This window comes from Malaclemys terrapin, chromosome 16 (assembly GCF_027887155.1).
Source record: "Malaclemys terrapin pileata isolate rMalTer1 chromosome 16, rMalTer1.hap1, whole genome shotgun sequence".
Classification (NCBI taxonomy): Eukaryota; Metazoa; Chordata; order Testudines; family Emydidae; genus Malaclemys; species Malaclemys terrapin.
This window is the reverse complement of record NC_071520.1, coordinates 25,040,616-25,062,777: the sequence shown is the minus strand read 5'-3', so window position 1 is coordinate 25,062,777 and position 22,162 is coordinate 25,040,616. Positions and strand designations below refer to the sequence as shown.

Below are 22,162 nucleotides of genomic sequence, written 5' to 3'. Positions count from 1 at the left end.
TTCTTTGGGATCCCAACTACAAAGAACAGCTTAACTCCTAAACTTTCGTGCAGAATATGGAGTTCCACAAATGTAGGATACGGATTTGATTTGCTTCCGCACCATGCTACCCTAATTTGGAGAAGCATTTCCCCTGGCACTTACATGATTGCTGAAAGATGGAGGTGGTCCTGGGATGGCTATTAAGGGCATCAAAGTAAGATGAACTAGGAATTTGGAGCCAGACTACCAGCTGGTGTCTGTGGACTAACACCGATTTACACCAGCTGAGAAGCTGGGTACAGGTGTCGAGTTCCCCTCCATAAGTGATGAGAAAACCTCATGAGGTGCAGAGTTTGGTTCCAGTTTTAATGTTTCTCCAGACTCTCTAACAGGCTGGTTGGACGTTTTCTGACAGAATGGCCTTCTATTGGAAAATGCCAATTTGTCAAAATTGAAACAGAGCTGGAAATAGAACCCAGAACTCCAGACTCCCAATCCGGTGCCATAGTCACAAGTCAATACTCCCTAGGTCCCATGCACAAGATCCACTCTGTACACATTAGCACATGTGCAACTGATAGCTGAATGACTCATTGATTATGCTTACCTACCTGGGGATATGAATAATCTTGGACTCTGGTATCAGTACTTCACTTAATTCCATGACAGACTGGAACATTGTACCCTGCATCGTCATAGGTCATATGTGACAGTCTGTACCCTATGTTCATCACTTTTAAAAGACTATGATAAATTTTGTACAAAGTATGTCTTGTGCGGTATCTTTTGAAAACACATAATTTGCTGATCATTATTGGCTTGATAAAATGTGTGTGGCAACACTGTATGTAAAGTTATAAGATTCTACTGTATGATCTTACTAAGGCATATTCCAAATCTGGGGAAGCAGCCCAAATGTGTTCATCGGAGACAAAAGGTTAGTCAGCACCTGAGCCAGGTGTCAGCATAATTAACTGGACTATCATTTGGTTAAGTGGCCATTCTTTGTCAGGAAGAGGGTTGTGAGGGAGAAATTTACAATTTGGCAATGGAAAAACTGGGGGTTCCTGTGTAAACAGTCTGGCTATCACCTGAATCCCAGCTAGAGAGGATTCTCAAAGAGGCCCCAAATCACCTCTCTCCCCTCATCTCTACTCCCGGCATCAATAACATTTGAAAGACAAAAGCAGCATCATTGAACTGGGGAAGGTGTCCTGCTGAAGGGATTCAGCCAGACTGCTGTAAGCTTATGGTGAGAGAAACCTTTTTGCTTTAAATTCATTTAGTTTGTTAAATTCGGTATTAGTTTGCATTTTACCTTTTATTTCTTTGTAACCAATTCTGATTTTTATGCCTCGTTACTTAGATTGTTAAGCGATTACATCTTTCTGTAGTTCATAAACTTTTTGTATTGTTTTATCTAAGCCAGTGTGTTTGGATTGAAGCATTTGAGATAAGAGGGTCTGTGCATATCATTTCCCATGAATGAAATGACAGGCTTTCTATGACCTTGTATTGTTCAGAAGGAAAGAGCTGGGCAGTACAAGACAAACATTTCTGAGGACAAGTCTGGGACTGGGAAATTCTTTGTGTCGCTCTACAGTATAATTCAAGGGTAGCAGACTGGTTAACTGAAGCACTCCTGCAGTATCGCTGGGGTTAATTTACATGCTGGAGGCTGTGTGTGAGCTGGTCAGGAGTGGTTGCTCTCACAGCAAAGCAGCGTAAAAAGTTAGCGAACAGAGGGGACACAGATGTCCAGTTTGTACCCTGGTGAACATCACAGTATAGTTCAAGAAGGCTGCTTCCTAACTGATGCATTTTCATCTTTGCAACTAAGCTCACAGGAGGTTTGATTGCCTGACACGGAAGGTCTCTTTCCCAGCCACAGTATGTGCCTTGAAGGTGGAGAGTTATATGCCACTGGAACCAAGTGAAATGGGATTTAGGATCAGGACTAATTTGTTTAGCTGCACAATGTGGTGGCCCACACTTTTCAGGCTGCCTTTTAAAACTCACATGCATGGCAATTTGATCTTTGAAAGCAATGAATTATTGCAAAGGTGATTTTAGTTCCTCAGCATCAAAGCCACAACAGGGATGGTAAAAGCCAGCTGGATGAAAATAGACCTTGGGGCAGATCCTCAGCTGGTATAAGTAAGTGGTCAGAGGAGCTTTACTGAAATCTGCCCCAGAGTTTTTGGGCCTGAGTCTTCATAGCCCTGCACCCTGTGTCCTCACTCTGATTTAGCCATATTTTACACCCGCAGAGATTAGGGAAAGACCTGTTCAGCATGAATACTTAGCTGGTGGATGTACAGTAGAGCTGGGTGGGAAATGATTCTCCCATCCTGCAAAACAGATTTCAAAAATTTTCCCATGAGGATGAAATCAAGTGGTGATTAGGGCATTGAATTACCAATGGCTTGAACCTGGGTCTCCCACATGAGTATATGGCCTGTATGCTACTCCAGGAAAGCAGAGAGGGCCGGGGGATAGGTTAGGGTGTTTCTCTGCCTCACCAGACATTCCGAGAAACCTCTCAACAAGAGTTTTGTTGACCCTGGCATGATCCCCCACAAAAAAAAAGAGCTTGGTTTTGACGAATCAGCATTTTCTGATTATGAACTCCCCACCAACTTCACCACACAGTTCTTTGAACAAGTAACACACACAGGATTTTTGTAAGCATCCCAACATTTTAACAGGGTATAAGTTATTGTTAACTGTAAGGAGTTATTTCTCCTCCAAACTGCGTCTACCAAGCCTAATTAGGAGGCTAATAGGAAAAGCTGCACCGTGTGAAAGCAGCATCTGAGCGAAAGTGTGGAAAGGGATGTTTTATGTCTGTTTATCAGTTGTATTATAGGACCACCCAGAGGACTAAAGCGAAAAATCGCCCCCCAGCAAAAATATGCCCCTTTGTGATAGGAACTGTACAAACGCAATGTTCCTGGTCCAGAGAGCTTGCAGAGTAATGATATTCAGACTTAAAGAGTTGCTGAGTTGAGCTGAGCTCAGTCCAATCACAGACTCATAGAAACTAGATGTGTACAAGGCCCACAAATCTGGATCCAGATTTTGGGAGTGTTGAGAGCTGGCTTTTGGATTCAGCCCCTACATTATGGCAAAGCCTGTTCTCTTGTCATTCAGGGCAGACTACGGGCCTGATCAAAGTTCTGAGGTAACTAGCCGCTGGTGCTACTCATGTCTGACAGAGAAAGAACTATTTGCTTTATGGGAGGAGCTACTGTTGCTGCGGGAGTGGAAATGAACATGTTCTCTTGATGCAAAGTGGAGCCTTTTTGCTGCATGGATGGCATTACGGGAGATCTGGGGAAGAAGATGGACACTTAGAAGTCTTGTGTTAAAGAGACAAAATCCTTCCATGAAATTTGCACTCCTCCATTTGTACTTTTCTTTTAGCATGGGATTAAAAAAAAAAAAAAAAAAAAAAACTCACCTCCCTCTTCCACCTGGTGTACAATTGCGGGCCAGATTGCAATACTCTTACTCACTTTGAGTAGTATCTCACTCCACAAATGGTCCCACTGACTCCAATGGGACTATGACAGGACTAAAGTACTACCCAGGGTGAATGAGGGCATTGCAATCTGGCCCGGATATTTTAGAGATGATCCCCAACTACAGATATTCTGAAACTGGAATCCAGATTTGAATATTAAGAGCGGCTCCTTCTTGTGATTAACAGACTGAGACAAAGCCCTATCTCTAAACACACCTGAGCTCTATGGCTCTGGCCCATCTCTATTTTATAGTACCAGTGAGCATTGGAGTAATAAATACCATTTCAAGATATAATGGGACACAGATTTTCCTTCACTTTAAACACAGCATTTCTGGCAACCCACTGGACTCCTTTTACCAAAGGAGACCTCACCGATCCTGACTGTGGTGATTTATATGGTGATTGTAGCTGTTTACGCCATTGATCAGGAGAGCAAATGCCAGGAGAGCCTAAGACTGGGAAGTTTGAAGCAACAGAGGTCACTGCTAGATCTGCCAATTGGTCAGAAGAAAGTCTCAAAGCACAGAGGAAAAATCCGCACCAGTATGAAGGTGCTACTTGCTATAGTGATGTGAGCGGACTTTGTTGCCAGCATCCATTATGTATAAGTATTTCCAATTCTTCTTTAGTTCTCAACACCATATCAGTCCTCAGCATAACAGCTCACAGAAGCATTAGCTCGGCATGGGTGGATTTAACTTCCATCTCTCAGTGAAAGGAAAAAAGGAGGTGTTTGGTTTTCTGATCTTCTTTGAACATACATTGCAATCTGCCCTTTCCCTTGTGTTGCTGCTAAGCGTCTGCTCTGGCCATCCAAGTTAAACCCACACATTTGTCTGCATTATACTCGCGGGGGCTGGAGGAATTATGTGGATTTATGACACGGCTTTTCTGCATTGTGTGTCCGGACATTGCCAAGCGTAAATGTATATCTGAGCATTCCTAGCTTATAGACCCTACCTAACAGCACATATAGCCTTGCAGCCAAGGATTTTAAAGCGCATCACAAGCATTAAGCCCCACACGTTACGTTCCCTGTTTTACAGAAGTGGAACCTGAGGAACTGAAAGGCAAAGCGATTCAAAAGGGAAGTAAAGGCTACCACATAGAAATCCTGAGGCTCAGCTCCCTTTTCTTATCAGACACACGTTGCCTCTCAAAGACACAAAGGATGGGTTGTGGGAATTCAGCATTATTTCCCCCCCCCTCGTCCCCACACTATGACTATTATATTGGGGGAAGACAGTCTAAAGACCTTGAACTGGGGCTCACTCCTGCCCCCACTGAAATTACTGGCAAGACTCCCAGCACTTTTAGTGTGGCAGGATTGGGCCCCTAGTATTTACCAAAGGATACGATGAATGCTGAGTTCTACAGACGTACAGTTAGGCCATGCGAGACCATTGGTACATTAGAGAAGAGAATATAGTGGCTCTATGCAACACATTACTGCTTCTCCCCTCCAACTGGTCATAGATTTGTGCCTGATTCTTCACACAGATAGTCCTTGTTCATATAAGAAATCCCATTGACTCACGTGAATAAGATATGCAGGACTAGATGTTCAAGAGAGGAAGGCATGAATGCGACCTCAAGAGCGGATTGTAATCTTGCTACCAAAATGCCTGCTTACCACTATCACCTTCTTAAACTAAGACAACAAAGGAGGACCAGACATTTCAAAATCTCCTGGTCTCTTACTGGTCAACAGTAACTGACACCGTCTGGCTGACCTGTGGAGACTCACATGTGTGTACCTTAGGGAAAGCAGAAAGCTTCAGGCCAAAGGAACTATCTCAGGGATTAATTTGGGCCAAGGGGTGCAAAGGTGGGGCCAGCTGAGTCAGTTCATGGTTGCATGGTTGGAAGCTCATTCACACCATCGCAATATAAAAGAATGAAGAGGTAAAACCTGGTCCCAGTGAAGTCAATGGCAAGACTCTTACTGGTTTCACTGGGAGCAGGATGGGGACCAATGGTCTGAATAACTCTTATGCCTGCCAATCCTGGCAGACAGACCGCAGCTGCCATGGTGGGGAGTTGGGGGAGGGGACACGGGGAAAGAGCACGCACCTCCAAACAGGCTGTGTCCGAGCCACATCTAAGCATGCCTCTGCTGCCTGGGTATTCATAGGTGGGATGGCCCTGGTGATAAGCATGCCTGCATCCACCACCCCCTCATTCCCCATGCTGTGCCTCATTAAGGACCACAATAGGAGCCTTCGTTTAATTAATTAAGGCTCATAGCACGTTCCTGAGGTAGATAAAGGAGCTGGAGGAGGGAAACGCAGAACCTTTTCTTTTATAATTGCCTCTAAAATGGAGGCACTTTCTACTCAGGCATATGGATAATGCAACCAACCGTATGCTCCTTTTTCAGAGACACTGGGATTTTTCCATAGAATCAAAGATCAGAAAGGCTCACTCTGGTTATCTAGCCGGACCTTTTGCAAAACCTCGGCCAGAGAATTTCATGCCAAGAATAAGGAGAGTTTTCAGGTTCATGCAGGGAAAATTAAGACAAAAACCTCCACAGCCTATATTCTGTGTGGCCCCAGTTAGATGCAATGCACATCAATATGAAATCCTGGCCAGTCAATAACCACAGTCTGATGACTGTGCACGACATTCTAAGAGAACAAGTACCAGGATGAATAATGCATACACTTTTGTCTCGACAGAAGCAAACTCAGTTTATAGTGCTGAAGGAATCCTCTCAAGATAGTTTGGTTTGTCAGAGCTTGTTGAAAGACTACAGCCAAAGCACAGGATTAGGAGACGATTCTCTAGATTTCCTTTCTCCGTTTCCTTCTCTCATTCTTGTCATAACTGTGTCTCTGCCTCCGCGACTGGTATTTTGTTTCCAATTTACTTTCTCCTCATAAGTTTCGATTCTGCAGCAAAGAGCTGCATCGTTTCCTCCCTTCTTGTCGTAATGCTCTCCATGCTTCCATTTGGGGTATTTGGTTTCAAATTTCTCTCTCATGTATAATTTAGTTTTGATGAATACGCGATGACAGCTCTTTTGCAAGTTCATCCAACGGCTTTATCTTTGAAAGGGAGCTGCTCCATTTATCCACTCCCAACTCCGGGCCTTCATTCGTGGTGCACCTCAAGCTTGGAGCAGTTTCCCACTTCCCTTTTCCCAAACTCTCCTCTTTAAACCCAAGTTCTTCTGTGAAACCTTCAGACACTGATGCTCATTGACTGGCCATCCAGGGCATTTTGCTTTGCAGTTTGTGTGGTGTGTCTGCTGTCCTGGGGATAGACATTGCCAGGGGTGAGACTGTGAGATCCTCACTCTAGGGACTATGGTTAAGAGGATGATTCGTAACAGATAATTTGAGGAGTTAGCTCCATTTTGCTGATGGACTATCTGTGAGCAGGTCATTATTCCTGCAAGTCTAGGCTTTGGTCACAAATTAGTTTTTCACATTTTTTGCTCAATGGATTCAACAGGAACATTCAAAATTCAGACTGTGGTGCTTAATTGCGATTGATCTGCCCAATCACAAGGTATTGTTTCTTCTCTCTGATTGGATGACTGTGTAAGAAGTTGCAGTGCAACTATGTAAGGGGATCTAAAATGCATTTTTCCATGAACACTCCTGCTTTCAAGTTTGCTTTCTTTTGAACAATTGTGCCAGTAAAACTCGATGACCAAGTGCTGCAATGTAACCGAGCTACATCTTGATGCCCTTATATAGGCTAAACGCCTGTTGTCCAGACCTACAGGACAAAACGATGCTGTTGTAAATACAGATTATTATAGGAGCGCTTAACAGGGCCTGCTGAGAGTGGGGCCCCATTGTGCCATACAGCTCCTGTCCTGAAGAGTTTACAATCTAATCAGACAAAGGGTCGGAGGAGACATAGCCATGGACTGACTCCTCCAGGGCTGAATGGGAGTTTTAGGAGAGAAAAGATGCAGGTTTTGTCACAATCACCTTGGCATCCAGATGATTTAGAAGGCACCGGGACAAGTTAATTCCATTGATTTCAGTGTGGACAAAATCTCGGGTCTCTACTTTAACTCCACTTTCCAACTGCATGTTAGAGACCTTAGGCCAAGTTATGAGTTTGCGTTATGTTGGTATAAATCCATCACCGTCTATGGATCCTCTAGGAATTTACATCAGTGGTGAGCAGGGTCCAGACCCCTTCTGCACTATTCTTCGACTCAGTCTCCTTGTACCACGCAACCAGTCAAGTCAACGCAGTTATAACACTTCACACCAGCTGAGGACTTGTCCCTGAGTTATCACTGTGATACATCCCACAGCTACTCCATACCACACTGTGTGCAGTGTGTTCTGGTATCTTGTGTGCCTCACACAGTAACTCAGAACAGTTGTTCCCTGTCTGCTATTTGCACCCCCATCTCAGTGGGAAAAAACACCTCCCCGCACTTCAGAAGGAACAACATTTTAAATGAATCCACTGCTGCCTGATGATTGAAGAGACAATTTAAGGGAAGCCATCCAGTAGCTAGGAATCAAGCTCCATTATGCTATATTAAAAATTAAGTGCACTCCACTGAGCCAGACAGCCACAGATTGAATTAATAATGTTATTTATTCCATTTAACTGCTTACGGGTAAAGCATAATCATAGCAGCACTTTAAAATCAACATTGGAGTCAATAGCTCGGGCTCCGGGGTTCTTTACAGAAAACATTGAAGTGCACTGAGCAGCTGGAAGTGAAGAGTGTGAATGTGTGAAATACAACGGAGCTGGTAACAACGAAGTTATATGGACGTGATTGTTCATTTGGCTACTAGTGCTCCAGCAACACTTAGCCTTTGGAAAGCAAGAGCAGCTCCCGGAAGATTAGTTGGCGTTTGAGCTGGTGTATGTTCTGAAGCTGGTTGACTTTTTTTGGCTTTTTGACCAGAGCAAGAACCAGTCATGGAAAATTCTCCTTTTCAGGGACAAGTCAGTAAAATTTCAGTTTGGGAAAGATTTAAAAATTACCAAAAATGGTTAAATATTTTCCCGGGTTTTGATTTTGTTGTGGAAAGCTAAACAATTTACACAGGAAGTTGTGTTTGTTTTTTGGGGGGTGGGGAAAAGGGGAGAAAAAAAATCCCTCCCCCCAGAGATTTCCCACTAAAATAATAAAAGAGTTTCAGCTAGCTGTTGTATTTTCCCTCTCCTCCCCCCTTGCTTCATTCTCTTGTTTTGGGACGGTTGTGACTCTCATGTCACACCACTATGGCCATGTCAGGAAGCGCATCCCTTTCTCCCCAAGTATTGTTCACCGTCACTCAGGAAATCCAGCAAACTCCTCCGGTCAATACATAGGCACATTTCGTATCACTAACCACTTCAAATTTATTAGGATTCCAAAAATCCAGTCTATTGGGCTCGTACATAGGATAGATCTGTTGCTGTTATTTCATTCAGTTGATTAGACAGAGATGAAGTCCTCTGGGGCCAAGAGGCCGATCTCTCTTACACCTATGTAAACATGGAGTAACTTCACTGACTTCACTGGAGCTAATCCAGATTTACACCTGCATAATAGTGAGATGAGAATCCAACCCTTAGTATAGAACCGTAGGTTCATAAGCACATTCTGTACCCCCATGATTATCTTCACTCTCCAAAGGAGAGCAGCAACTGCGATAAATCAAACAATTTGAACTGGCTTCCACCATTTACACAGTGGTCCAGGCTTTTTTAAAAAGGAAAAGCTTTGAAAATAAGATCTACTCTGAAGACCCAGGGGAAACCTTCACTAGAAGGTCTCATAATTCAAGGCTAGAATTAGTTCCCTTTAATGCTTTTTTCATGACAGCTATAATACTCTGGAGTAACATCACCACGAAAAGGCCTGTTATATGACTTAATGGGTCCCAAACACCTGTTAGTTTGGTACATAAGATATTGGAGACACATAAGCCCCTTTATAAACCTCTCTACGGGTGCAGCTAGGTGTTATTATTAGAATGACTGGAATTGGTCCTAGGCTTGTCAACCATTCTATCTATTTGAGTAGGAAACCTCTGCTACAATGTGAAAACTGTTAGTATAAGCGGCTGCGGGCTCTGCCAGCTAAGCTGATTCTTCATGAAACCGACTCGTTTTGGTGGCCCCAGGTTGGGGATTAGAGTTCAGGCTGGAACAGGAAAGGGCTCTTCCTGGCTTTCAAGAAAAGACCACATCCTCATGTAAGATATAGGAGCAAAGAAGAAAGGAACAGGCTGTGATAGTTAATACTTTACAACATCAGCTAACACGGATATACTAGGGCTTTTCATCAGTAGACCTCCAAGCGTTTATTTTCAAAAGCCTTTTGATAGCAGTGTTATGGTCCGTCACAGATGGAACATATTCTGAGCCTTGTTGTAGTGCTTCAATTTGAGTCTGATGAATCTGCTTAATTAGAAGCAGGATACCACTGCAGAGAGAAAACCACAGGGAGTCAGTGTGGCAATTCCTAACTTCACCAGCGACGAGCGGATTATTATTATTGTTTATTATTTGTATTATAATGAATTCTGTGTGTGCGCAAGAGAATTTTTTTTAATCCTTCGAGATGACAGAAGATCCGGGAAATGTACACTGTACCCCAGCTTGGACTGGTTTCCCTTTGACTGCCTGAGAACATACATGGCACGGAGATCCTCCTACCAAAGAGCTTTGATGTGGCTCCGAGGGAATTCACAACACTGAGACTGCAGCGAATCTGAGTTAACCTTTTTCCAAGTGGTGATGCTCTGAAGTACAGCATACATCAGTTTGATTTGTAATTGGCTACAGAATACCCAAGAGGTACATTGTGTGCCAGATCCTCAGTTGACTTCATTGGAGCTACATCCATTTACGCCAACTGAAGAGCGGACTCTGTGTCTTTATCCGTTCTTATCCCCTCCTGTGCATAATCTACTTCGAAAAGTCCCTAAACAAATTTCTCACACAATTGTGTGTCCAGTATATACACTGCACCCTGTCTTCTATGCATTCATCTAACTGGAAGCTTGGAAAATATCAATGTCCAAGGGTAAAGTTAGTCCTATTTTTGTTGCAATTAACTAAGTTGTTGTCATGCAATTATATTTCTCTTTTGGTCATTTTCATGGGAACAAGGGTGTCAGAAATTATGTTAACATGTAAAATAAATGAAAGACAGACAGACAGACCGACCTCTACCTTGGGCTTTCAGCCAGCTATACAGAATAACAACCCCTGCACTTTTCATTTGGTTCCATGTTCTGCTCAGACTATGAAAAGGAAGGACAAGTATGTCGAGTCTGTCAATTTCATGATACACTGGAAAGAATGAAGAATTAACTGTCAAAAACTTCACTGAAGTAACTTGGAGCCTGTAAGAGTCCCTCATTGATGTGTATTTATGTAAATCTGAATCAGTTTAAATGCAGGTTTTCTTGAATTCTGACAGAGGTTATTAAATCCCTTTATGACAGGCATTCTATACTCTACATAACCCCAGGAACTCTTTAGAGATTTTGCCCTCCTTTTTAATGTAATACTTTGCAATTATATGTTGCTGAACCTTTCAACAGAGGATCTCAATTTACAGATATTAATTAAGCTTTTCAACACCCATTTGGCAGACATGCATGTGTTATTTAATCCCCATTACATAGCAGGGTAAATTGAAATGCAAAGAGGCTATGTGATTTGCTCACAATGACACACACTGAATCTGTGGCAGATTCAAGAAGAGAGCCCAGGTGTCCTGTCTCTCAGACACCTACACTAATCATTTAGTAACATTACTTTGCAGTGACAGTCGGTATATTTTATAATGCTGGGGCAGAGATGAAAGGAATGAATGCATGGGATAAATACATTAGCCAATAGCCCTAATGTGGCAATGGCTCAAGTGAAGTCAGATTGGTCCACATTAAAGGCAGTTATAACTCCAGCCATTCTTTCAGTCTAGATTTCCTTATCTAACGTACGTGCCTGTCTCTGCTCTGTGGAACGTGTTTTAATTTTATAGCGCACATTAGTTATGTCGCTTTCCTGAGCCAAGAACTTCATGGTGTGTAGCTGTTAAACATAAAACTCATGGAACCAGTCACAAATTTTCCTCAGACAACAGAGTAAGCAAGTCACCCTGTCCCATGGGCCCCCTACTCCTCCTTATAGCAGAAATCCCATTGCTCAGTTTATTAGCTCAGTGGTTTGAGCATTGGCCTGCTAAACCCAGGGTTGTGAATTCAATCCTTAAGGGGGCCATTTGGGGATTTAGTTGGGGATTGGTCCTGCTTTGAGCAGGGGGTTGAACTAAATGATCTCCTGAGGTCCCTTCCAATCCTGATATTCTATGATTCTTCCCTTATCTGCAAGGCCAACAATTTATGTGTTGTTCTGCATAGTCATTCAATGTATACCTGCATGTTATTTCCCTTTCTGCGTGCCTGTATTTCAAAGTTTGGTTAGGGCTGTTCCTTTAAAACAGTTGGGCACCTGGCTAGCAGAAGAGATCAGTTGAGCTGCTCTATAGCTGACCCTAGGATAGTATGTTTCTTGGACAACCTCAATCCGAGTTGTGGCTGAACCTCCCCTTCGGGTTTTGGGCCCCATTTCAGCAGTGCACTTAAGCAAATGCGTCGCACCCACTGAAATTAGGGGAATTTAAGCACGTGCTAAAGCACTCTGCTGCATGCAGGACTTGAGCAGGAGGCAGACAATTAAGGAAAGTCTTAGTGGAAAGATAGCAGGACTGCCAGACAAAACAGCTCCTCGAGGTTACCAATAGACATCAAGTCAAATGCTCCACTGAGTTCAGTGGTTACTTCCTAAGTTTGTTTGTTTCTTTTTTAAATCAGCCCAACTGGAAAGCGTAGGTCCATGAAACTGCTCTTTGGTCACACTGGTCAAGTATCATTCCCCCCCCAAACGTCTGTGTTAAACACGTTTAGTAAACCAACAGGGGACAGCCAATCCCAGTACCTTGTGGTGCAGTAATTCAACTCCCAGCTTAGCCTGCTGCATGCTACCCGGGTTATCCTCCCTCTGCCTCTTGCTGAGCCATGTTAGCAGGTCTGGCTGGAATAAGCTCTTTGCCTCTTTCAGGAGTGCTGCCTCGTTAGTGCAACCATGAGCACCTGTGAGGTGTGTGTGGCGGGGTGGGCAGAGGAGACTTGAACAGGAAGTCATCTCTCTGTTCACCAGATGCTCCCTGTTACAGGGACAACAAAGGAAAATTGGGAGCATGGGGTGCAAGCCAGCTACTTATAGCCATGATAGCCAGTAAAGTCACTGCTCATCTGGGTAGGTGGCAGGGTCAGGCCTACAGTCATTAGTTAGGGCTCTGGCCAGATAAGGGAGATATTTAGTTTCTCCTTTTTTTTTTTTTTTAAATGAATTTTCTTTGTTGAGTTTTGGCTATTTTAGCACCTTGTAACTTCCTAGAGAAATCAGGAACTGTCACCACTTCATACCAGGCACGCCAGCTAGAATCTATTGTTTCCTTAACCAACGGAATAAACACAAAAAGACACACTCACAAAGGCAGTCTCCGTCGGCCATGGCATGTGACCACACACGCAGAAGAAAGCCACTTACCACCCCCAGAAGAACATGGCCATGGTTACCCCTTCCCTGCAAAAAAAAAAAAAAAAAAAAAAAAAAAAAAAATGGTGTGTTCTTACATTGAGACAGTGAACTGTGTGTAAAATCTTAGTGGAGACAAGGCACTGTTGTTTTTACTTGGATGTAGCTAGTTACAGTCGAGATATAGGGTTGACTTTGACTAGCTACACCGAGCTAAGAACTACCGGAGCCTTGTCTCCACTAGGTTATAACAGCGAGACAACTATTGTGATGTAAAAAACACACTTTGGGGGGGGGGGGGGGGGCAGTGAAGACAAAACCCAAGAAGTTACCGGTAAAGCAGCACGCATAGGAAATGACACGGGATATACGATCAGTTTTAGCTGGGATACGAATCCCCTTCAAAGTCAAAGTCTCACCATTTTCTGGATTCTTTCCCTCCTCCCCCTTGGTATTTGTTTATATTTTTAAGCAGATTTTGGGTCACTGCTTAAGAAAAATTCCTAGGATTATAGCTTTACAGTTGCGACTGATAGGGTCAGCAAGAGAAAACGATATAGTGTAAACCCCCCCCCCCCAAATTTTGCCATTTGCAATCTACCGAAACAAGGAGGACATGGATTTAAAATGTCCTCCTTGCCCTGGTAGATTTCATGGATTTCAGTGGGGTTGCACCAGGAATGAGTTTGGACCATCACATCTGTTAGAAAACAATGCTTCCTTCAAGTGCTCTTTTATTTACTCCAGTAGATTGGGTCCAGTGTATCAGTTCAATCAGCTATTCACTTAACCATAAAACCAGATGTACACAGTCATGCACCATCTACAGTGACTGAATCTGTGCCATTTAGAAAATGAAAAAGAAAGAAAAGCTGAGATGTGCTGAAATGCCCAGAGCTTTCAGAGTTTCCTAGGTAAATTGCTTTCCTTTTGAGACCCAATTATTTTTGTTACCTCCAAAGAAAGGCTGTTTTAGCCACATTTCTTGGGAACAGTGGTGACACCTAACAGGTTGTTACTGATGTAAATTCCCAGTGGCCATCTGAGGGGAGAGGCTGTAGCAAGAAGGGAACGTATTACCTTTGCGTCTGGGTATCAGCATCTTCTGTAGCAGCCTGGTCCTGTACCCAGGCAATTAATTACACTGCTCCCAAAAGGGAAGAGCTAATTATCTAGGAAACTACTACAGCTCCTTGCATTTGGGGCTAGAATTGGACACTCTTATTCAGGTGTCTGAGGTCACAGGGCATCCTTTGACCCCACTTGTACAATGGATATAAGATGTCACTTGCACTCCCTGAGAATGAGGGGGGGGGCATGTGTATGGCAGAAACTTTGGAAAGGTTCAGGGGTAGCTCTAAACTCTGCAGCTTGCCCCAAGGTCCATAATGGGCCAAATCAGCCCTGCCCACCAGACTCAAGCCCCCTTCCTCAAACTTTGGGGAAGTTCTTTGATCTGCATTCACATCCATTTTGTAGCTCAGGCCCATCTCCATCATTGCCCGGTCTCCTCCATAATAGCATGGAGGAGGGATAAATGCCCACGTTGCAGTGTTCAACTGACAACTCTCACTCAGTTTCCCTGCTGCCTGAGAAGTGTCACGGACTTTGCCAGCTCTAGTTTAGATACCAATATGCAGAGATGACCTCCCTGGAAGCATCCGCACCAGCAAAACTATGGTGGCCATCCACGGGGAAGTGGCCGAGGTATATTTCCTGTTGTGAGCGGTGTGATGTGTTTTGCCTGTCCCTTGCTAGACACACTCAGAACTCAATATAGTCCTTCCCTTCCTGGCATACCAGATAGAACGCCAGAGACCAAACATGTGGCAATCTCACCTATCTTACATTTACAGTGAAGTAGAGCAAGATGAACAATTTGTTGCCCATAATACCAATTTCTAACAGAGCCCTTTTATTTCTTGAACTGATCCAGTCCCTGGGAACACCCTTCAGCATACATGGCTTAGCTTCTGCTCCACTTGTAAATGGCGTTGATGACATATTATAGACTTCTACACGCTTTTGGGGAATCATTGTAGTCCAGTGGATTGGGCACTAGAGTCAGGAGACCTGGGTTCCACTTCAGCTCTGTCACCGTGACCTTGTGGAAGTCATTTCCCCTCTCTGGACTGACCGTGGAATTTAGATCAGACCCTAGTCTAACTCGCCAGAGCTAATTAAAAAACAAAGCAAGAAACTGTTTTCCCTGGGAAAAGGTTGTCAATTTTTTTTTTAAGAACAAAGAGACCTATGGATTCTAAACAATAAAATCCTGTGTCCATGTGTGTAAGTCTAGCTCGTAGTTGATGTGTTCCCCTTCACATGAGAGGTCATCACTTAAAAAAAAAAAAAAAAAGTTGACAGGGACAGCAAAGTTTTGAAACACTGGCAGTCAAAGGTCGGTGTTTAAAAGCAGGAATCCCTTATATGAGACGTGTTCAGCCCATGACCTGTACTTTACACTGCAACAATTTTGCGTGTTATTCTTTTTCCTCCCCAACGCAGACAGAAACCAGATCTGAAAACATTCACAATGAATTTTGCAAATCAGGAACATGTGAAACTTTGTCTAAAAGGCAAAGCTGTTGTAAAAATCAATGTCAAAGAGAACGCTTTGCCAATTCAATTATACTAGACCCTCTTAAAAAAAATGTAAGCTTATTTCAAGCCCAATAAATGTACTTTGTACTAACATCCGAATTTTGTAAATATTCTCCTGGGGCAAGCCAGGCCTCTCAGTCCACATCCTCTGGAAGGGTTGTAATTATTTATAAATGGGGTTACCTTGTTTGAGTCACCAGATTTCAGCAGCCTTCAGCCTGGGTTCACAATTCTTAAATGTTACACTGGGAAGTGCCTGATAATTGCCATGCAGGTTTCTCCACAAATGGGAACCATACATCAAAAAACGTAACACAAACAACTGTGATTAGACATGGCAGCTGCAACATGAAGGATGCTTAGCGCGTACACCAACTCTCAGGCAAGATATGAATGACTGTATCCATTCCAATTAGTGCAAAGCCAGGAAGATCCCCAGCTACCCTCTTTTTCTCAAGGTGCATCTCATTCTCAAAGTGCGGCTCTAAAGAAAGAAAGCCCAACACATTAAGATGGGCAGCGTCTACTATCCAGGCTACCTGTTCAAACCCAGGCCAGCTTGGAACCGATCCAGTGACACCTGGAAAGTACAATGAAGTTGCAGCATCACAAGTTACTGCATGAGTGTACAGTGATAACAATAGCTGCGATTTCCAAAGGGGGCTCAGGATTTGCCACATGCCTCTTTGAAAAGTGCACTCGACAATTTGTATCACTGAAACTTCATTTGACATGGAGGCGACTAACCTTGTGGAGAAGCTAAGATTCCAGGATGAAATCCTGCCTCTGTTGAAGTTGAAGGCAAAACTCCCATTGGCTTCAATGGGATCAGGATTTCACCCCGAAAGTTATTGTTTCCTTGTGCTCCCCCACCTATCTGTATCCACCTGTCGGCTCTTGGCTTGTATTTAGACTGTAAGCTCTCTAGGGGAGGGACTGCCTTCGAGTTCAGCTTTTGCACAGCGGAGCACTGGTTCATGATTGGGGTTGTTACTGCCATACAAATAATAAGGGTTCCAGGTTCTAGTTCTGACTCACCTCAGACTTCCTGAATAACCTTGGCAAGTCGCTTATACACCTCTTAGTAAACAATGCTTGCTCACCTCACCGGGGTGTTAGGAGGCTTTATTCCTTTATGGTTGTGATGTGCTTTGAGATCTTTGGATGGAAAGGGTGATACAAGTAGTATCAGTAGCTAATGCACACCCGCCTGTATAATATATGTTTATTTTATTCATAAGTCCCCTTCACCAGAGGCAAATCAGGTGAATCTCCTTGCATCAGAAAGTGACCAGTTAGTCTCATCTTCATAAATGTGCAGCTAACCAAACCATAACATAATTCAATAAAATGTCTATGAAATAAATACCAACACCAGCAATTTCAGAGCAACATAAAATGCCAAGCCAAACTCTGGACAACCCCGTGCCTCTTGTACGTGACAGAAATCTTTTATAAATACACACTGAATACAAAATCAGTTACAGAAATACCTTGGAAATCTGTACATGGTTATCTCAGAATTGAATCTCGCCAGGAATTTGGGTAAGATTTTGCTTAAACATTATCATTGCCGGCCTTTGATCAGATACAGATAAGTTAGGTTTCTAGCTTGCAAAGAGAGTGGTCCAAAAGGAATTGGAAAAGATTAAACTCACATGGTTCAGTTTAGGACAGGTAATGTTTTAAAGCACTAAAACAACATTAATATTAATTTGTGTTAAAACGGTGCTGTAAATTTATAAGAGGAGTTTTAAAAGCTTGCTGTCCCTGACTTTTCAGCACATTTAGAAGTGTGTTTTCAGCATGGAGCTGAGTGAAAAAGCTTTAGAACTTCCATTATGGAAGTTGAACATGTACATTTATTACTGTTTTTATCCTTTACCTTTGCCATCTTCCTCGGTTTCAACATGCACGTGACGTGACTAAGGTAGAGATCAAAGACGTATTTTGTTGCCTTTTAAAAATAGGATGATTCATAATGTAAGTAGGTTATTAGTCAGCCCCAACCAAAATCAGAGCTCCATAGTGCATGCTGCACCAAAGAGCTTTCAGTTTAAATAGACCAGACAGACAAAGGGCAGGAGAAAGGAAGGGTCATCCCCATTTCACAGATGGGAAAGTGAAGCAGAGGGAATTTAAGTGATTTACCCAAGAAGTCTATGACAGAGTCAAGAACTGAATGCAGATCTCCAAAGTCCCACTCCAGAGCCTTACCCACAAGCCCATTCTTCCTCTATGTGTAATATAGCTGAAACTATTGCACTGACTATGGTAAACACTGATCATCTTGGGAGAGGAATAGTGATTCTCCTTGGACATTCAACTCCTACATCATCCTATATGCAATAAGTATCTGGAGTTTCTAAGGTTTTGCCATGCTCCCTCGTGTGCCATGTATGTAATTTATGAAAAGCAGGAAAGCATATGCCATTTTCCTAGCATGGAATTGGGATAGCAACTGGGAGCAGGAAATGTAAGTCGAGACATGGAGAATCATACCCAAAGGAACTGGAACATGAGGAACGGTGTTTGAACAGACTCATTTCCAGAGGAGAAGATTAACCCCCCATAAGAGATGGGGATCCTCCCCATGGAACATGTTCTAAAGGTACCATTTGGAGCAATCTGGTGGATTCTAAAAACAAACGACTTTGCTCTTTGGAAGATATGATACAAGTCAGTTCTGGTAGCAATGTGTTAACACCATGTTCAGCAAAAGGGGTGGATTTCCCCACCTCCCCAGCTCAGATACGGAGGAAGATGCTAAATCAAGAAGACAAGCCAGGGAAAGGCAAGGAAAGTCAAGCAACGTGTGAAGAACTGTTGAATGTGTAAAATAGGGGGATTATAAATGTAAGAGAACAGGAAGGAGTTGGCCAACATGTTGGCCCTGTTGGTGGGATGGGCAAATTCACAGGAGTTAGTGATTCTATTTCTCAGAAGCAAGTCATACAGAGACTGGGGACAAATTATCACAGTCCCACTCCCCATCCAAAGAGGCTGCAAAGTCTGAGAGCCCTCTCCAGGGAGGGGATAATAAATCCATGTGTGACCTGCTCTTACTTACTGTACAAGTACCTATAATGACTAGGCGGTAGACAGATTTTAACTACATATAGTCTACATGGCTACCACTGACTCACTCTGTGACCATGGGCAAGTCACTCAACACCCCTGCCTCAGTTTCCCTCTCTGTAAACATGATGCCAATACCTACCATGCAAGCCTGTTGTAAACCTTAATTAATGGTGATTAAGGTCAGAAGAAAGCAGCTGGAGAACAGAACACTATTGCTATGATCAGTGGCACAATTAGAAAACCAGCAGTTAGGGCAAATCACAAGACACGACTCTCAACTATCAAGTCAAATCTCATTTTTTCACAAGTTTGCTGATCGCACTGGAAGAGCAGCAAGATGCTTTAAAAATGCTGCTTGGCCAGCAGTTAAACAGAACTGCCAACGCTGAGCCCCAATGTGGTTTCTCTTCAACTAACAATTCAGCAGTTGTTGAATAGATCAGCTAGAATCACTCCAAAAACATCAATGTTATTAAGTCTCCTTTTCTTTTAAGTATAGTATCTGGTTCTGTACATGAAACCCTGCTAGGCAGAAGGAAAGATATTCAAATCCTTGCAGGCAATAAACTATTAGAACACTCTTTAGTTGTATTAGGGAGGAAGTGCATAATGGGGAGATAATATTCTTGCAATTTTTTTTTCACAAATTAACTGGCAGATGCAAAAGCAGTTTCCATCCAAAAGGCTGCATTGATGTTGCATCCAATCTCATGAAAAATGACCATAAAGCCTGATTTACCAAGCTGATTTCCCTGGCTTTCCGCCTAGGTGAACAACATTCTAGACCCAGACACTATTTTTAGGTATCACTGTCAGAACACCAACTTCCTGACGTAAAAATTGTTCTGTGAGTTAAAACTCCAACACTGAGTTTCTCATTAGGAAACAAGGACATGGACAGCAGGGGGAAGTTTGTGTGAAGACCATGAACCTTGCAGCTTTCAGAATGAAAGGCAAGATTGACTATTACGTGGTCTCTTTATTTATAGGGTAGGAAAGTGACCTCCTGCCAGGGGATGGAGGGAGACAAAACAATCCTACTAGAAACCAGGAAGTACTCAGCTACCATCTGTCTTAGGTGCTTACCTAAGTACATTAGGTGCTTACGCAGAGTATCTGAGTTTCTCAGAATAATATATCTCCCTGCACAGCACCTCTGTGAGCCAGGGAAGTGTTGGTATCCCCACCTTACAAATGGTGAAGTGAGGCACAGAGAGACTAAGGGCCATATTTACACAGGTATTTAGGGACCTAATGATGCAGATAGACACCAACTGGCATTTACAAAAGCACCTAAGTGAGTTAGGTGCCTAATTCCCACTGCCTTTCAATGGGAGTTGGATGCCAAGCCTGCTTATGTGTTTTTGTAAATCCTTCTAGGCTCCTCTCTGCATCTTTATTCACCAAGCCAGAGGTGACTTGTCTAAGGTCAGAGGAACCTGTAGTAAAGCAGGGATTTGAACCCAGGGCTTCCAAGCCCTAGGTTAGCGCCCTAACCACTACCTCAGCCTTCCTCTTAGCAGATCAACACTGTTCTGGGGAGGGTTTGCACTGGAATTCCTGGAATTATGTGATGTTCTCCTGCTGGTAGAAGTCCGTGTACCCTACCAATAGAGGGCCCAATCCTCAACCCATAGTCGCACAAGTAGTCCCATCGACCAGTGCTTTCTAGGAAAGTTCTTCTGGCTCCACAAGTACACATTCTACATTTAATCTTACCACTGACCACTCTTCCTTTTGAGTTTGGGTCCAAATGCACAAATCAGGCCTACGTGAGTGAGTAAAGGTCCAAAGTTCAAAGAGTTTAAGCCACTGTCAAATGACATAGATTCAAGCAAAATGTAAAGGGCTGACTTTGGCAACATCATGAAACATTCACACACTCCAAAGCAAAAGCCATAACATGGCTGATCTATCTAGGCTGAAGACTTTCCCTGCTAAGATCTCGGCTCGACTAGGTTTTGGCTGAACATACATTGTGTAGCTTGAAATATACGTACAATATTTGCATTTGCCCAACGAAACGGAAACACAAGTCCTGGCCCTTCATGACATTTACGAAGAACGAGGCTCATTGCTGAGCTACACATTTTTCCCTAACCCACCTTTGCATTTTTAGAGTTGAATAAACTTAGGGAAAGTTCACAGTGAACATGTGATCGGTAACTTCATCCAGGAACTAGCTATAAACCGTGTGCCTATGTTGACTCAGAAACCAAAAAGCACCCTCAAGAAATATTTCTTTAAAAACAATTTAAAAAAAAATCAAAAACACCACTCAAACGTATGATCTCAGGTTGCACATAGTACAAAACCCGAGACTTTTTTTTCTTTCTAATAAGCATAGCAGTGTAAACACAGCTATAGTCATTGTCTTCTAATTAGTAGGAGCCTGCCATGGGATATTTATAAACCACTTTGGAAATGGTTGGATGTAATGAATGTGGGTTGCCTGGTTGCACAGTGAATGAAGTCCAAATCCCGGTCTCTGGGGATTTTTATAATTAGACTGGAAAAAAGCACTAGCAGCAAATATAGGCAACAATCCTGCACTAACCAGGGAATGGATAAGATCTCTAATAAGTCTGTTCATTCCTATCTTAATTATTGGGTGGGATTTTCAGAGACACTTAAGTGACTGGTGTTTTGCCAACATCACATGTTCAAAAGTTATTTGTCAGGCCCACAAAAAATAATGAGTGTTTTTTTTTTAAATCTCACCATTTTTAAACCAACAAAAAACACGGGGTTCTTTTTATCTGGCTTTTTGAGTCTTTATGGTTCATCTTCTCAAGCTCTCCTCCATTGCTATGAGAGTTATAAACTTAGGCCCAGATCCTCAAAGGTATATAGGTTCCTAACTATGGGAGTTAGGTACCTAAATATCTTTGAGGATCTGGGTCTAAGTTTTTATTTGTTTTATATGAAAGCTGAGGTTCTCTTCTATTCACATGACTGGAGGAGCTAGAGCTCTAAGGAACAACTCAAAATATTGCAAGTCACATGATAAAACTCAGAGTTGGCCACACTGCTTATTTGATTCAAATACTGTAAGCTCCAATTTCACCGATTCAACAGGGAACATTACAAATCTCAGAGGTTTGATTTTTCACACCACAAATCATGAAATTGATCTTGCATCAATTTTTCAGTCAGCCCAGTCTTAAAACCCAATGTTATAGTCCCCCCAAAAAGCGCTCTCGCTAACAGTACCAATAATAGGAAGGTCTTATGGACCTGATCCTGTAGCTACTCTTGATCCTCCAGAGGAGTCCGTGACAATTCTGCACACACAGGGCTGCACAAATCAGGCCCTTCGAGTTTAAAATTCAGTTCTACTCCAAAAGGCGACTCTATAAATATCAATGCGGGGCCCCTTCAGCAACTTCAGAGCAAACATGCTCGGTAACTGCAGAGGCCACCTGAGTGCCGAGA

General features: G+C 42.9%; 1 protein-coding gene across 2 annotated transcripts in view; it reads right to left on the bottom strand.

Moving 5' to 3' along the window:
- Window positions 1–22,162, bottom strand: part of CCDC92 (coiled-coil domain containing 92) — a 225,939-nt gene that overhangs the window by 93,313 nt on the left and 110,464 nt on the right. The gene's annotated exons all lie outside the window — the stretch shown is intronic.